Source organism: Oncorhynchus mykiss, chromosome 25, assembly GCF_057628025.1.
Source record: "Oncorhynchus mykiss isolate SJ-2025 chromosome 25, ASM5762802v1, whole genome shotgun sequence".
NCBI lineage: Eukaryota > Metazoa > Chordata > Actinopteri > Salmoniformes > Salmonidae > Oncorhynchus > Oncorhynchus mykiss.
In genome coordinates this window covers 53359507-53372915 of record NC_143046.1, presented here as the reverse complement: position 1 = coordinate 53372915, position 13409 = coordinate 53359507, and the positions used below count along the sequence as shown (strand labels likewise).

Sequence of the window (13409 nt, the reverse complement as noted above, 5' to 3'; positions counted from 1 at the left end):
AAAAAATCCAGAAAATCACATTGTAGGATTTTTAATGAATTTATTTGCAAATTATGGTGGAAAATAAGTATTTGGTCACCTACAAACAAGCAAGATTTCTGGCTCTCACAGACCTGTAACAACTTATTTAAAAGGCTCCTCTGTCCCCCACTCGTTACCTGTATTAATGGCACCTGTTTGAACTTGTTATCAGTATAAAAGACACCTGTCCACAACCTCAAACAGTCACACTCAAAACTCCACTATGGCCAAGACCAAAGAGCTGTCAAAGGACACCAGAAACAAAATTGTAGACCTGCACCAGGCTGGGAAGACTGAATCTGCAATAGGTAAGCAGCTTGATTTGAAGAAATCAACTGTGGGAGCAATTAGTAGGAAATGGAAGACATACAAGAGCACTGATAATCTCCCTCGATCTGGGGCTCCACGCAAGATCTCACCACGTGGGATCAAAATGATTACAAGAACGGTGAGCAAAAATCCCAGAACCACACGGGGGGACCTAGTGAATGACCTGCAGAGAGCTGGGACCAAAGTAACAAAGCCTACCATCAGTAACACACTACGCCGCCAGGGACTCAAATCCTGCAGTGCCAGACGTGAAAGTCCGTGGGAGTTGAAAGTCCGTGTTGCCCAGCAACAGCCCCGAAACATCACCGCTCTAGAGGAGATCTGCATGGAGGAATGGGCCAAAATACCAGCAACAGTGTGTGAAAACCTTGAAGAATTACAGAAAACGTTTGACCTCTGTCATTGCCAACAAAGGGTATATAACAAAGTATTGAGAAACTTTTATTGACCAAATACTTATTTTCCACCATAATTTGCAAATAAATTCATTAAAAATCCTACAATGTGATTTTTCTGGAAAAAAAATTCTCATTTTGTCTGTCATAGTTGAAGTGTACCTATGATGAAAATTACAGGCCTCTCATCTTTTTAAGTGGGGGAACATGCACAATTGGTGGCTGACTAAATACTTTTTTGCCCCACAGTATGTGCTTCCAACTTTCTGGCAACAGTTTGGGGAAGGTCCTTTCCTGTTTCAGCATGACAATGCCCCCATGCACAAAGAGAGGTCTATACCGAAATGGTGTCGTGATCATTGTGGAAGAACTTGACTGCCCTGCACAGAACCCTGACCTCAACCCCATTGAACACCTTTGGGATGAATTGGAACGCTGACTGCGAGCTAAACCTAAATCGCCCAACATCACTGCACATCCAACATCTAGTGGATACCCTTCACAGAAGAGTGGGGGCTATTATAGTAGCAAAGGGGGGACCAACTCCATATTAGTGCCCATGATTTTGGAATAAGATGATCGACGAGCAGGTGTCCACATACTTTGGGTAATGTATTGTATTTCTATGACTCCTGTTTGTAAGCTTTTAAATTATATCAAACTCAACCGTTTATATTTTCCAGCGATTAAGACATGGATGTCTGATGATTGGGTGGGGAATGCAAAAATGGGACAACTTTGAGCACCTCTATCTCTTAAATGGTTTTGCATTCAAGTCCACAAAGTTACTTTTTGACCAATTCTACCATGGGCAAATATGTATGGTTAAGTTTTGTTGAAATCTAAAAGGGGTTCGATCCAAAAGTGATTGAAATGAAATGGAACGTCCCTAATCTCATTTCATAATGAATAAAGGGGTCTGGGAGGAAAGGAGATAAATACCTGTCTTGTCTTTTGCATGACTCTATGGACACAGGCTTGGGTTTCAGTGTCCAGAGGCTAGTTCACTGTGTTGTAGTGGAAATGGAAAGTAACATTAAAATGATATCTGGTTTGTTTGGTAACAACGACGTATAGTAACTTAAAAAAAAACTATTCTGAATAAGTCTTGCCAGTGCCAAAATCACCCTGGCCTATACAGGAATATACTGTAGATTAGTACAGGGTAAATATAACGCAGTTCTGCCCAGGGTGACATCTTTGGAGTGACAACGGATCTGCCCCAGTAGGTCAAAGGGCGTTCTTTAATGAGTGAGTGAACAGCGGTGTGAACTGGGAACGCTTTACTGACACTCTCAATCTCTAGGATCTGAAGACCGATCAGCGGCGCTGCAAGAACGTACAGACAAGTGGTTTGAACTCCAGCTGAAATCACAGAGACAAGCCCTGTCACCCACCCGCCACTGATAAAAGTGCGGCTGGCAGGAAAAGGGTTAAGGGCCACTAACACTTCCCAGGGTCCTGAACATAGAGGCACCATTGGGGGAAAAACACCAATAAACAGACCCAAAAGGCAAAGCCCAACAGGCGAAGCCAGTGTTAGCAGACTCCAGAGGCATTTATAACCCTCCTTAACACACACACACACGGAATGTCAAAAGCATAAATCCATTCCCCTTGCCGCCGCTAAGTCAGCAGTGTCCAGCTGGCCTGTGTAGCGTCAACACGAGCCCGTCCCGGATACTCAGGCCATTATTACATTATCACAATACATGTGGGCTGTGTGCTTCATTAAACTCAATATGACTAATCTGTACTATTTCAGGGAGAACCATAAAAAAAAAACATCCTCTGTATCGTTGACTATGCCGTCCCAGGGAGGAGTACCATTCTAAGAGTAAAAGCACTTCACTAAAATACAATTTTAGACTTATACAATTAAGGGCAGTTCAATAATACCCCAACTCCAGAGCACTTTCTCCTTAATGTGCCAAGTGGTCTGAAAAGCCCAAAAGGCAGAAAACCACCATTTTCAATTTAATCCCCACACTAGTCATTGAGCCACTCCATAATCCTCAGGCCCGCCGAGTAAGTCTGATAATTACACTTATTGGACACCCATAATGATTAGCCTTTGGTTTCAGTCAAAGGCAGCAGATGCCATTTCATTGCATGCTTCCATCAAGTGGAAAACAAATCATGTGTAAGCCCAGCTCGTAAAAAGAGAGGGAAATTATTACTTTGCATGGGCGACACACTTGGCCACTGAACAAACTCTGCCCCGTCGCTTGCTTTCACTCTATAGCATAAAAAGTCAATTCTACATAGTAAACTCTAAGGATTCAAATTCTCAGCAATAGTCTTTACACTACGTTATGTTCACTAAGAAAAAGTCAACTGAAAGAGTGACACAATGCCAAAGGAAAAACACCAGAGACCTACCAAGTGACCAGTCAAAAGGTGAAAGTAAAGTTAGCTACAGTAGACTGGCACAAAGAGTCCAAATGGGAGGTGGAACAGGACAGCACTAGTTTTACTACTCTACTTGGCCAACATGTTCACTTGGCCAATGTTCACACAGGCAGGCTATGAAGGGATTGCAATTCAAGTGTAGAGATTGCTTTGTTTTGGCATTGTAACCTCAACGGTTTAGCATGAAGACACAAAATGTCCTTTTCCTTGGCTGTAAGGTCTACCAGGTAGGAAGTGGTTTGTATCTACAACAGTAATGCCTGTGTACTTCTGAATTACTACTTACGCCAAAAGGGATAGGTCATTGCCCCATATGCACATACAGTGAACCTCCAATGCATGCAGCTGTGCCTATCTCCCAGTCCAAGTTGATTGTACTTGTGTTCCCACCATCAGAAGGGGTGAAAGCAGTAGCAGAGTTGGTAACTGGCTCTGGGACTTACTGGAAAGCGATCAGTGAATTGCCTTCATGTCTGAAACAGGTCAAGGCAGGTCCCCTCTATTTTTCTCCCTCACTCTCTTTTTACAGGCCCCACCTTCCAGATTACCATTCCACTGCTGCTACTTGTACTGCAGCTGGGGGAGCATTGCTGTTCAGACTCAGCGTTGCACCTCATTCCTTTGACACTCGTTATATGTAGCCTACAGTGCATTCGGAAAGTATTCAGACCCCTTCCCCTTTCCCACATTTTGTAACGTCACAGCCCTATTCTAAAATTGATTAAATATTTATTATTTTCCTGAATCTACAAACTATGCCCCATTGTGACAAAACGAAAAACAGGTTGACATTTTTGAAAATGTATAAAAAAATTAACAGAAGTACCTTATTTACATAAGTATTCCTTTGCTATGAGACTAAAAATTGGTCTCCGGTGCATCCTGTTTCCATTGATCATCCTTGAAATGCGTCTACAACCTTCATGGTAGAGCGGCCAGACAGAAGCCACACCTCAGTAAAAAGGCACATGACAGCCCACTTGGAGTTTGCCAAAAAGGCACCTAAACTCTTTGGACTGAATGCTAAGCGTCATGTCTGGAGGAAACCTGGCACTATCCCTACGGTGAAGCATGGTGGTGGTGGCAGCATCATGCTGTGGGGATATTTTCAGCAGCAGGGACTGGGAGACTTGTCAGGATCGAGGGAAAGATGAATGGAGCAAAGTATAGAGATCCTTGATAAAAACCTGCTCCAGAGCCCTCAGGACCTCAGATTGGGGAAAGGTGCACCTTCCAATACGACAACGACCCTAAGCACACAGCCAAGACAACGCTGGAGTGGCTTCGGGACAAGTCTCTGAATGTCCTTGAGTGAACATCTCTGGAGAGACCTGAAAATAGCTGTGAAGCAACACTCCCCATCCAACCTGACAGAGCTTGAGAGGATCTGCAGATAAGAATGGTAGAAACACATATACAGGTGTGACAAGCTTGTAGCATCATACCAAAGAAGACTCGAAGCTGTAATTCCTGCTAAAATGTGCTTCAAAGTACAAAAATGTCAGTATTTCGGGTTTTGTTGTTAACATTTCTAAAAACCTGTTTAGATTGAGGGGAAATAACTATTTTAATCCATTTTAGAATAAGGCTGAAACTTAAAATGTGGAAATAATAAAGGGGTCTGAATACTTTTAACCATCTCTGCAGCATGATTGGTGGAGTGCTGTAGAGATGGTTGTCCTTTTGGAAGGTTCTCCCATCTCCACAGAGGAACTCTGGAGCTGATTCAGAGCGACCACTGGGTTCTTGGTTACCTCCCTGAACAATGCCCTTCTCCCCAGATTGCTTGGTTTGGCCAGGCAGCCAGCTCTTGGAAGAGTCTTGGTGGTTTCAAACTTCTTCCATTTAAAAATTATGGAGGCCACTGTGTTCTAGGGAACCGTCAATGCTACAGATTTATTTTGGTGGACTCCAATCCAGTTGTAGAAACATCAAGGATGATCAATTGAAACAGGATGCGCCCGAGCTCAATTACGAGTCTCATTGCAAAGGGTCTGAACACTTAGGTAAATAAGGGATCTGTTTAATACACTTGCAAGATTTTTTAAAACCTGTTTTTGCTTTGTCATTATGGGGTAGTGTGTGTAGATTGAGGAAAAAATGTATTTAATCAATTGTACAATAAGGCTTTAAAGTAACAAAAATTTGGAAAAAGTCAAGGGGTCTGAATACTTTCCAATTGTACTGTACATACAGTTGAAGTCAGACGTTTACATACACCTTAGCCAAATACATTTCAACTCAGTTTTTCACAATTCCTGACATCAAAGTAAAAATTCCCCATCAGGTCAGTTAGGATCACCACTTTATTTTAAGAATGTGAAATGTCAGAATAATAGTAGAGAGAATTATTTATTTCAGCTTTTATTTCTTTCATCACATTCCCAGTGGGTCAGAAGTTTACATACACTCAATAAGTATTTGGTAGCATTGCCATTAAATTGTTTAACTTGGGTCAAACATTTCGGGTAGCCTTCCACAAGCTTCCCACAATAAGTTGGGTGAATTTTGTCCCATTCCTCCTGACAGAGCTGGTGTAACCGAGAAAGGTTTGTAGGCCTCCTTGCTCGCACACGCTTTTTCAGTTCAGCCCACAAATTTTCTATAGGATTGAGGTCATCGCTTTGTTATGGCCACTCCAATACCTTGACTTTGTTGTCCTTAAGCCATTTTGCCACAACTTTGGAAGTATGCTTGGGGTCATTGTCAATTTGGAAGACCCATTTGCGACCAAGCTTTAGCTTCTTGAGATGTTGCTTCAATATAGCCACATAATTTTCCTACCTTATGATGCCATCTATTTCCTAAAGTGCACCAGTCCCTCCTGCAACAAAGCACCCCCACAACATGATGCTGCCACCCCCGTACTTCACAATTGGGATGGTGTTCTTCGGCTTGCAAGCCTCCCCCTTTTTCCTCCAAACATAACGATGATAATTATGGCCAAACAGTTATATTTTTGTTTCATCAGACCAGAGGACATTTCTCCAAAAAGTATCATCTTTGTCCCCATGCGCAGTTGCAAACCATAGTCTGGCCTTTCAGGTTATGTTGATATAGGACTCGTTTTACTGTGGATATAGATACTTTTGTATCGGTTTCCTCCAGCATCTTCACAAGGTCCTTTGCTGTTGTTTTGGGATTGATTTGCACTTTTCGCACCAAAGTACATTCATCTCTAGGAGACAGAACACATCTCCTTCCTGAGTGGTATGCCAGCTGTGTGGTCCCATGGTGTTTATACTTGCGTACTATTGTTTGTACAGATGAACGTGGTACCTTCAGGCGTTTCGAAATTGCTCCCAAGGATGAACCAGAATTTTTTTTCAGATTTCTTTTGATTTTTCCATGATGTCAAGCAAAGAGGCACTGAGTTTGAAGGTAGGCCTTGAAATACAACCCCAGGTACACCTCCAATTGACTGAATTTATGTCAATTAGCCTATCAGAAGATTCTAAAGCCATCATTTTCTGGAATTTTCCAAGCTGTTTAAAGGCACAGTCAACTCAGTGTATGTAAACTTCTGACCCACTGGATTGTGATACAGTGAATTAAGTGAAATAATCTGTCTGTAAACAATTGTTAGAAAAATGACTTGTGTCATGCACAAAGTATACAGTGGGGCAAAAAAGTATTTAGTCAGCCACCAATTGTGCATGTTCCCCCACTTAAAAAGATGAGAGGCCTGTAATTTTCATCATAGGTACACTTCAACTATGACAGACAAAATGAGAATTTTTTTTCCAGAAAAATCACATTGTAGGATTTTTAATGAATTTATTTGCAAATTATGGTGGAAAATAAGTATTTGGTCAATAACAACAGTTTATCTCAATTTATACCCTTTGTTGGCAATGACAGAGGTCAAATGTTTTCTGTAAGTCTTCGCAAGGTTTTCACACACTGTTGCTGGTATTTTGGCCCATTCCTCCATGCAAATCCGTCTCTAGAGCAGTGATGTTTTGGGGCTGTTGCTGGGCAACACGGACTTTCAACTCCCTCCAAAGATTTTCTATGGGGTTGAGATCTGGAGACTGGCTAGGCCACTCCAGGACCTTGAAATGCTTCTTACAAAGCCACTCCTTCGTTGCCCGGGCGGTGTGTTTGGGATCATTGTCATGCTGAAAGACCCAGCCACGTTTCATCTTCAATGCCCTTGCTGATGGAAGGAGGTTTTCACTCAAAATCTCACGATACATGGCCCCATTCATTCTTTCCTTTACACGGATCAGTCGTCCTGGTCCGTTTGCAGAAAAACAGCCCCAAAGCATGATGTTTCCACCCCCATGCTTCACAGTAGGTATGGTGTTCTTTGGATGCAACTCAGCATTCTTTGTCCTCCAAACACAACAAGTTGAGTTTTACCAAATAGTTCTATTTTGGTTTCATCTGACCATATGACATTCTCCCAATCTTCTTCTGGATCATCCAAATGCTCTCTAGCAAACATCAGAACCATAAACTATAAATGAACATGCACCTGTGGAACGGTCCTTAAAACACTAACAGCTTACAGACGGTAGGCTTTTAAGGTCACAGTTATGAAAACTTAGGACACTAAAGAGGCCTTTCTACTGACTCTGAAAAACACCAAAAGAAAGATGCCCAGGGTCCCTGTTCATCTGTGTGAACGTGCCTTATCCATGCTGAAAGGAGGCATGAGGACTGCAGCTGTGGCCAGGGCAATAAATTGCAATGTCCATACTGTGAGAGAGCGCTACAGGGAGACAGGACGGACAGCTGATCGTCCTCGCAGTGGCAGACCACGTGTAAAAACACCTGCACAGGATCGGTACATCACACCTGCGGGACAGGTACAGGATGGCAACAACAATTGCCCGAGTTACACCAGGAACGCACAATCCCTCCATCAGTGCTCAGACTGTCTGCAATAGGCTGGACTGAGGACTTGTAGGCCTGTTGTAAGGTAGGTCCTCACCAGACATCACCAGCAAACAACGTTGCCTATGGGCACAAACCCGCCGTCGCTGGACCAGACAGGACTGGCAAAAAGTGCTCTTCACTGACGAGTCGTGGTTTTGTCTCACCAGGTGTGATGGTCGGATTCGCCTTTATCGTCGAAGGAATGAGCGTTACACCGAGGCCTGTACTCTGGAGTGGGATCGATTTGGAGGTGGAGGGTCCATCATGGTCTGGGGCGGTGTGTCACAGCATCATCGGACTGAGCTTGGTGTCATTGCATGCAATCTCAATGCTGTGCGTTACAGGAAAGACATCCTCCTCCCTCATGTGGTACCCTTCCTGCAGGCTCAACCTGGCATGACCCTCCAGCATGACAATGCCACCAGCCATACTGCTCATTCTGTGCGTGATTTCCTGCAAGACAGGAATGTCAGTATTCTGTCATGGCCAGCGAAGAGCCCGGATCTCATTCCTATTGAGCACGTCTGGGACCTGTTGGATCGGAGGGTGAGTGCTAGGGCCATTCCCCCGCAGAAATGTCCTGGAACTTGCAGGTGCCTTTGTGGAAGAGTGGGGTAACATCTCACAGCAAAAACTGGCAAATTGGGTGCAGTCTATGAGGAGGAGATGCACTGCAGTTCTTAATGCAGCTGTGGGCCACACCAGATACTGACTGTTACTTTTGATTTTGACCCCCCCTTTGTTCAGGGAAAATGTTCTATTTCTGTTAGTCACATGTCTGTGGAACTTGTTCAGTTTATGTCTCAGTTGTCGAATCTTATGTTCATACAAATATTTACGTTTGTTAAAAATAAACAGTTGACAGTGAAAGGACATTTCTTTTTTTTGCCGAGTTTAGGTCGGTGAACAAAAGGACTTGAGTTTATGTATGTTATCACAATCACACCATGAGTAGTTAATCCTGAAACATACACCACCACCATTCTACTTCCCGGAGAGTTGTTTATTCCTGTCTGCGCGATGTATTGACAGGGACAGTAAATCCCGAGAGAGCCATGATTCCGTGAAACAGAGTATGTTACAGTTCCTGAAGTCTCTCGAAGGAGATCCTCGCCCTGAGCTTGGCTACTTTATTGTCTAGAGACTGAACATTAGTGAGTAAAATACTCTGAAGTAGTGGATGGTGTGCATGCCTCGTGATTCGGACAAGAAGTTCACTCCGAATACCTCTTCTCCGCCGATGGCATCTTGGAGCAGTCTCTGGGATAAGTTCAATTGCCTTGGGGGTACGAACAAAGGATCCAATTCGGGAAAGTCGTAACCCTGGTCATAATGCTGGTGAGTTACCACTGCTCTAATATCCAAAAGTTCTTCCCGGCTGTATGTAATAACACAAAAAAACATTCTTGGCTAATAATGTAAGAAATAACACACACAAAAAAAATACTGCAAAGTTGCTTACGAGCTAGAAGCAGAGCTGCTATGTCTGTCGGCGCCACCTTACTCTCTTAGTGCATCTTACTCTATTGGTAAAGTTAAATCGTAACTGTAGCCAGTTTGTGGAATCTTTGGAAAGCTCCCTTCCCATGTGAAGTAGATCTATGCAAATAATAATGGACGACGCCTGCCATCAATCAAGGCAATTCGAAGTTGTCTATCATGTTTAAGGCTGAGCATTCCCTGCTGTATTCACAATTTGAGCAATGACCTAAATACACTTGACGATTTATCCATAGAGGTCAGGTTTTTGAAGATCATTCCAATTATGGCTGTCAACATAGTCTACTTGGGAACTAGCCCTTGATCATGACTCAGTTCCATTACATTACACATAAGTCAATGGACAAAGGCTCTTCTGTAGGGGGGTGACAAGTGTTGTCACTGAAAAATACTGTTGGCTGCGGTGTTAAAACAGTTTACAGTAAGTGTGTATTTTGCGTTTGTGAAATTTTGATGTGATATGAAAGTAGAGGGATTTCTGTTTCTAGAACCATGCCACAATTGAGAATTGATTCACGTTTAGATGGAGTATTTTGCTGTTATGGCTTCCAGAGCCAATTCACCCCTTATAGCAGAACATGTAAGCTCCTTGGACTGAGAAGTAACGTTAGGCTCCTTTAGTCCAATACTGGGCTACTTGGGAACCAGCTAAAATATTATCAGTCAAGTGTCAATATAGATAACAGGCTTTTACTGCCATCTTGTTCAGACCAGTTGACCTATAATTTTTAATTTTACTGTCTACTTTAGGCGATAGTGGGAACTAAATCTTCAAAGTGACAGTGGACTGTAGCTGCCTTAAGTTGACAGTTGGATTTTTTTGAATTGTGGAAAGGTGACTGGCTACTAGTGTTGCAAATTAATTTCAAGAAATCGCCTGAGCCTGATGATACATTGTTCCGAGGAAAATATTTATGTTCCTATTCAGAAACCCCAACATTCCACACAGAGTGGCACATCCCCACTGAACGTAAGTGTGCTAGCCACTCGTAACAACAATGATGATAAAAGGCTACATTTAGTTACAGTGATCTACAAACGCTTAAAACGAGAACTTCAAACTCCTACACATTTTTAACCAGCTTGCCTGCTCTGCAGGGCACAACGTTGTAGAAAGTTCAGATAGAAATATTGAAATACATGGATCTGGAAATATGTAGCACTGTATAAACATGTTCTCGGACTTGAATAATATGGAATCACATCACTTCTATTCGTGACATTTCATTCTGCAACATTCCACACGTTTGACTACTGAACGTGGCCCAAGTGTTTAGCTGCAGTCCGGTGTTTCATGGAGGCTTCGTTTTAGCTGCGGCAGAAGATCAGGGGGAGGAGGGGTAAAAACTTGCCGCAGTTCGGAGTATGCCTGCCCATGTCGAACTCAGGAAGTTGCAGTGCCGTCGTTACATTTGTTCATTGATTTAGTAATACAAGTAGTTTTATTTATCAAAACACTAGTTCACCTACCTTGCCATGAAAACAAATCTGCGATAGTCCCCAAATTGATTCGCTTTGTGTCGAAGAGTTCCGACAAGATGACTCTGTAGGTTTGAACCAGACTGAACACAAGTTCTTTCACAGATTTTACTGGTACACCAGCGGGACAGGGTTTGTTTTCCTCCTGAACTGCCTTCGTTGTTTCTTCCCTCCACTCCCTGCGCTGTAGGATCAAACCATCACATTCCACCGTGTCCCTAACAATGAAAAATGTGGGTTTTCCTTTGCGCCGGTGGACCCACACCCCCTGCATGACTAGTAGGGTCTGACGGTGACAAGAACGCCCTTCCCTGCTGTAGAGTCCCGCCTTTCCTCAAGTCTAACTGAATAAAGAGCGAAACATGCCGAATTCAAAGGGAAAAGAACATGAGACAGGAGACTCTTTGAATATTAGTGCATAGGTTTCAACACATTGCGTTGCTTTCAAAATTATGACAGAGCAACAGACCTAAGTGGAAGGAATGTAAGGAAGGCATCAGTTTCAGAGAACTTTGCAGAAAAAACGTGTGTATGAATTTGGTCTGTCAATGAACAATATGGGATATCATATCATTTACAAATGAATGAGTCTCCTTTCATAAAAGACTCATACATTTCATGCTTTTGGGAATAGGAATAGGCTTTTTGCCATGGGTCGTGCAACTTTTTTTGGCAACCACCTACCTGGTAATTGGGGGAATCAAAACGCTGATACCTGGTTGCCCAGCTTGGCAACCACATTTCAAAATAATTGGCTGGCCCTGTATTGGTTCATATCTGTCCTGTCAATGAAAAAGCAGCAGTACAGTGCTAATCAATGTGGACCCAGGAAGAGGACCATAACTGTCATCACCACAGACTTATATAATCAACTATCAGAGAGGCCAAAGTGCATCTGTATCTCACTGTATGCATGTGACAATAGGGGCCAATCAACACAATGCGCCTACAAAGAAAGTGTTATTTGACTCCTCCCACTGCCTATAGTCTTGGCTCAATCATGGCCCACACACATACTGCAAAGTTGCTTACGAGCTAGAAGCAGAGCTGCTATGTCTGTCAGCGCCACCTTACTCTCTTAGTGCATCTTACTCTATTGGTAAAGTTAAATCGTAACTGTAGCCAGTTTGTGGAATCTTTGGAAAGCTCCCTTCCCATGTGAAGTAGATCTATGCAAATAATAATGGACGACGCCTGCCATCAATCAAGGCAATTCGAAGTTGTCTATCATGTTTAAGGCTGAGCATTCCCTGCTGTATTCACAATTTGAGCAATGACCTAAATACACTTGACGATTTATCCATAGAGGTCAGGTTTTTGAAGATCATTCCAATTATGGCTGTCAACATAGTCTACTTGGGAACTAGCCCTTGATCATGACTCAGTTCCATTACATTACACATAAGTCAATGGACAAAGGCTCTTCTGTAGGGGGGTGACAAGTGTTGTCACTGAAAAATACTGTTGGCTGCGGTGTTAAAACAGTTTACAGTAAGTGTGTATTTTGCGTTTGTGAAATTTTGATGTGATATGAAAGTAGAGGGATTTCTGTTTCTAGAACCATGCCACAATTGAGAATTGATTCACGTTTAGATGGAGTATTTTGCTGTTATGGCTTCCAGAGCCAATTCACCCCTTATAGCAGAACATGTAAGCTCCTTGGACTGAGAAGTAACGTTAGGCTCCTTTAGTCCAATACTGGGCTACTTGGGAACCAGCTAAAATATTATCAGTCAAGTGTCAATATAGATAACAGGCTTTTACTGCCATCTTGTTCAGACCAGTTGACCTATAATTTTTAATTTTACTGTCTACTTTAGGCGATAGTGGGAACTAAATCTTCAAAGTGACAGTGGACTGTAGCTGCCTTAAGTTGACAGTTGGATTTTTTTGAATTGTGGAAAGGTGACTGGCTACTAGTGTTGCAAATTAATTTCAAGAAATCGCCTGAGCCTGATGATACATTGTTCCGAGGAAAATATTTATGTTCCTATTCAGAAACCCCAACATTCCACACAGAGTGGCACATCCCCACTGAACGTAAGTGTGCTAGCCACTCGTAACAACAATGATGATAAAAGGCTACATTTAGTTACAGTGATCTACAAACGCTTAAAACGAGAACTTCAAACTCCTACACATTTTTAACCAGCTTGCCTGCTCTGCAGGGCACAACGTTGTAGAAAGTTCAGATAGAAATATTGAAATACATGGATCTGGAAATATGTAGCACTGTATAAACATGTTCTCGGACTTGAATAATATGGAATCACATCACTTCTATTCGTGACATTTCATTCTGCAACATTCCACACGTTTGACTACTGAACGTGGCCCAAGTGTTTAGCTGCAGTCCGGTGTTTCATGGAGGCTTCGTTTTAGCTGCGG

The 13409-nt window shown here is 42.7% G+C and overlaps 1 protein-coding gene across 2 annotated transcripts in view; it reads right to left on the bottom strand.

Annotated features, from left to right (window-relative positions):
- Positions 1 to 11347, bottom strand: part of luzp1 (leucine zipper protein 1) — a 75425-nt gene extending 64078 nt beyond the window's left edge. The window contains exon 1 of one of the 2 annotated variants that reach the window (XM_021584418.3): positions 11013 to 11347. The gene's annotated coding sequence lies outside the window, so the exon portion shown is untranslated. The remainder of the gene's footprint in view (positions 1 to 11012) is intronic. The other variant, XM_021584419.3, reaches the window with a different exon arrangement.
- Between the last annotated feature and the right edge of the window lie 2062 nt (positions 11348 to 13409).